This window comes from Artemia franciscana, unplaced genomic scaffold (assembly GCF_032884065.1).
Source record: "Artemia franciscana unplaced genomic scaffold, ASM3288406v1 Scaffold_1239, whole genome shotgun sequence".
In the NCBI taxonomy this organism is placed as follows: Eukaryota; Metazoa; Arthropoda; class Branchiopoda; order Anostraca; family Artemiidae; genus Artemia; species Artemia franciscana.
This window is the reverse complement of record NW_027062769.1, coordinates 112,587-117,512: the sequence shown is the minus strand read 5'-3', so window position 1 is coordinate 117,512 and position 4,926 is coordinate 112,587. Positions and strand designations below refer to the sequence as shown.

The following is a 4,926-nucleotide window of genomic DNA, read 5'->3' as shown; positions in this document are numbered from 1 at the left end:
TCTCAAAATTTAAGAACATTCCGATAGAGCTATCGGAATGTATAAAACTATGAAACTAGAAAAATAGCTTCTTTTTTATAGCTATGCAACTTTACAGTGGTTGGTTTGTTCTCAAAATTTTAGAACATTCCAATAGAGTTATCGGATTGTATAAAACTATGACACTAGGAAAATAGTATCTTTTCTATAGATATACAACTGTACAGTGGTCATTTTGTTCTCAAAATTTAAGAACATTCCGATAGAGTTATCGGAATGTATAAAACTATGAAACTAGAAAAATAGCTTTTTTTTATAGCTATACAACTGTAAAGTGAGTATTGATGAGCTTGCTGGTAATGCTACAAGAGATAACAAAAAAACTCGTATCACTCCTCGCCAACTTCAGCTAGCCATTAGAAACGATGAAGAACTGAACAAGCTACTGTCGGGGGTTACCATTGCCAAAGGAGGCGTTTTGCCCCATATTCAAGCAGTCCTTCTACCAAAGAAGACTGAAAAACCCGCAAAGGCCTAAATGAATCTAATTTTAGCTCCAAGACCTACCCTAAATTAACCAACAGCCCTTTTCAGGGCTACAAATTCATTGAATCACTCTATAGCATCTAACCACTCCCGGAATGGAAAAAGCTATGAAATAAAGGATGCTAAATGTGAAAAGGAAAACTATCACATTAATCAATGTGGAAAGGAATTTCCGGAGTCTGGGGAGATATTTTCCTTAAAAATCCTTAAATTATACCCCAACAAAATCTAAATATATATTTGAGGCTAAACTATTTTGTTACAATTCATAAAGTTTCAAAGACCCTCTAATTCGACTGATCTAAACTAGTCTAGGAAGCCATAGGGTAGTCATCTCAAAGGTAGAAACATTTTAGGGGGCTTGTCATTTCTTTCAGAAGGAATAAAGGTTTGTTTTAAGAAAAAGAATTAATAAACATATTTTGATTCTTTTTAAATATTTGTCTACTAAAAACCTTGGTTCATGACTCTAAAACTAGGCATTTTATTTCTTTTCAGTTTGTAGACCAACAATCATTTTGTTACAAAATTTCTCAGCCAACGGCCATACCACGTTGAAAGTACCCACTCACGTCAGATCATGGAAATCACAAAACGTCGGGCCCGATCAGTACTTGGATGGGTGACCGCCTGGAAACACTGGGTGATGTTGGCATATTTATATATATATATATATATATATATATATATATATATATATATATATATATATATATATATATATATATATATATATATATATATATATATTTTTTATAATGATTTTTTTTTCAAAGTAAAATAAAATTCTTGGTAAAAAACTCGTTTCCTTATTCTAATAGCGCCAAGCTGATTACATTTTTTATAAGAAAAAAGAAAAACAGAAGAGACTAAGTTGGACATCTCCTTGATTTCCATCTATCGGTAATAAATAAATGCCAACACTTGACTCACATTTCTCTAAGCCAATAAATAAAGTCAAAATTGTATCCAAAGTGACAGTATAAAACCCCAAGATATTTTAGTTGACCATTCCGGCAATTAAATCAAGTTGAAAGCAACCAAGAAACATACATTTTTAATGATTAATTCTCCTATGCTGGAATTGATTTATCAGTCCATGGGGCATCGCCTTGATAAGAGCAGATTGAACAGTGTATTTATGTCCTAATCGTCTTCATATATTTTTGGGCTCAACTACATTGAACAGTTCAAATACCTTTGTCTTTCAATAGCATCTACACCACAATTCTGCTTGTTCCTTCAATAGCACCGCATAAATAGCTGATTTAAATCAAAGGCTTACTTTAAAATTAGTTTTTGATTTGTCCATGTCCAAATTCTCTTAATATGTTGTTCGGCCCAACTCCATCGTACAGTTCAAATTGCCTCGGTGTTTCAATCGCATCTATAGCAAAAGTCTGACTTTTTAGATGCTACTTTCTTGGCGGGAGCTTTCTTGACTGACAGTCCCTTCTTGGGTGTCGATTTCTTTGCTGCTACTGCTTTTTTGGCAACAGTGGGTTTCTTGAAAACCTTTACATGTTTTTTGCTACCGGCAATTGGCTTGGTAGCCTTTTTGGCTGAAGTTGAGTTTTTAACGGCAGCTTGCAAAGCTTTCTTAAGATGCTTAAGATCCTAAGCGATGCTTAAGATGGTTAATTTTTATTTTTGCAATCGGAATTTTCGGCCTTGACAGGCTCTGCAAGCTTGAAAGAACCAGTTACGCCAGTACCTTTGGGATTTATAACAATTCTATTTGCAAGGCAACGCTTCAAAGCTTGCTTAAGGTGCATATTCACAACTTTGGCATCGTTGCAAACCTGGAAATTGCCCATTATGTATTTGAGAATGGCCTGACGGCTAGGTCCCCCACGTTCTTTCAGGTCAGCCATGGATTTGGTGATCATTTCCGTGTGTTTTAGGTGGTTTTTTCTGGTGTCTTGACCTTTTTATCCCCTTTAGGTTTTGCAGCCTTAGCTGGTTTTGGAGCCTTTTCTTTCTTTCTATGAAACAAAATCAACCAGTTATAATGGCCTCTGTGCCAAATATGAAAATCCTGGTAATTCCACAAGGGAATGGCTTATTTTAGGAGTGGCAAATACCCGTTTGATTTTGAAAGCACAGTGGACTTTTTGGAAGACGTGAACTGAGCATTCAATATAGAATAAGTGCCCACACCGAAAAACTTTCGTTGGGAGAAAAAGTTTAGTTTTGAATTAGTCAAGTCATCGAAACAGCACAGTCAATTTGTGGAACAACCAAACCTTTGCTTAAGTGAAAGTTGATGTACCTTATGTGACAATTTAAATATAAGTACTGCAATAAATCTATTGTTTATTAATCGTCCTTGTTTATGAATCCAGGTACCAGGCACAGTTTCTATAATCTTGGGGTAAGCTCTCAAGGGAATCTACACAACTTAGGAGACCCAAATATTACTAAGATGATTCTGTCACCCAAATCATAGGAGATTATAAACAATGTCTCTCTGATCCCCATCATGCAATCTCGATTTGAATATCCCTTATGTTATATCGCAATTAAGCTTCCGATATTCATGGAAAACTCCCAGCAAGATCTCTTATAAATGGACCTCCCCCTCCCCCGTAACACAAACTCGTATTATCTCAAACTCATGACCTATCTAGATTGTTTTTTTTGTCAGGCCAGAAAGTCCTAGGATGCCAATTTAAAAAAATATGGAGTTGGTTTTGAGAAAAACTATAAATATGTAATTATGGCTCGTTTGAAAAGATAAAATATTAAATATCTTAAGTAATGATAAGCGGACAAGCCTTAGTTTTGTAAACAAAAATCCACGACTGACGAATTTATGAGCACATTTCAAGATTTTAAATATGATATTTTAGCCTAAGGAGTGGCTCTATCATTTTAGGTGTCTGTGGCACCTGCAAAATTAACCAAGAAACATAACTAAGTGTAAAAACCCAGTGTAATCTGACAGAAGAAAATGAAGAAAAAAGATATACTACTTGTATGAATGGTTTACTGATATATGGATGGATGATAGACTTATATATCCAAATTTTAAATGACTTAATTTTTATACAGTCCTAAAAAAACTTTTGCTGGATTTGCCTTACGCTCAGACTATCGGTCTTGGCTTTTTCTCCAAATTATTCACGGCCTGATACCAGCAATTTGATTCTAAATCAAAAGTCATGTGTCAACCCGAAATTCATCCGATTATTCATCCCTTAGTTTCACGACTATCTACCTTAGTTCTGCTCTAGGATAGATGTATCAACAAGTGAAATGACTTCATTTTTATACAATCCTAAAAACAGTTTGTACCAGATTTGCCTCTCACTAAGACTATCTGTCTTAGTTTTTTGTCAAAATTGTTTATCAAGCCAATATATTTTCCTCGTTATTCATGCCAAGGAATGGTTGGTTTCCAATATAGGCGTATTGGACAAGAAGGTTCTAATAGTGTACTTCTGTTTTGGTGGGACTACCGCTGCGACCCGGATAAACATTTCAAGTACTATAAAATAGCCTTCGTTTTTTATTATAAGCATTATAGCTTAGACAGGTAACTTTTCAAAACATACTTGTATTATCTTAACTTTTAATTACTTCGTGATGTGGTTTGTTCTTTCTAGGTTTCAGCTATGTTTGGTAAAACTTACATTGTCCATTTTTATAATGAAGTATATCCAACAGTATATTGATACCTGCTTACAAACAGGAAAAGCCCTAGATTTTTTCTTCTTTGGAATAGTTAGAGACGAACCTCAAAGAATCAGGTAGTAAACTAAGTCCAATACATGCAATGGGTTGTTTATCTAATGATCGCTAATGAGTGTCTTTTAATATAATTACTCTGAGCTAGCGTTCGTTCTCTATTATAATAAGAGACGATTCTCAGTATGGCACTATACCCCAGACAAGTAGCTTTTCAAAAGGCGCTTGTATTATCTTAACTTTTAGTTACTATGTACTGTTTTTTTTCTTTACTACGTTTCAGCAATATCTGATGAAACTTACATGCTTCTCATTTATAATGAACTATATCGATCCTTTATGTAATTACATAAAAAAAACTAGTTTTTTTAACTGAAAGTAAGGAGCGACATTAAAACTTAAAACGAACAGAAATTACTCCGCATATGAAATGGGTTGTCCCCTCCGCAATCCCTCGCTCTTTACGCTAAAGTTTGACTCTTTGCCACAATTCTGCTTTTTAATACAATTAAAAGCTTTAGCGTAAAGAGCGAGGGATTGCGGAGGGGACAACCCATTTCATATACGGAGTAATTTCTCTTCGTTTTAAGTTTTAATGTCGCTCCTTACTTTCAGTTAAAAAAACTAGTTTTTTTTATGTAATTTCTGAACGTTTTTGAATTAATGCATGTTTGATTTTGGCTCTCCACACATAAATTATTAAAATGAAAT

At 34.4% G+C, this 4,926-nt stretch overlaps 1 pseudogene; it reads left to right on the top strand.

The window, feature by feature from the left end:
• Positions 1–1,061: 1,061 nt before the first annotated feature.
• On the top strand, positions 1,062–1,180 carry LOC136042399 (5S ribosomal RNA; annotated as a pseudogene).
• The last annotated feature ends 3,746 nt before the right edge of the window (positions 1,181–4,926 follow it).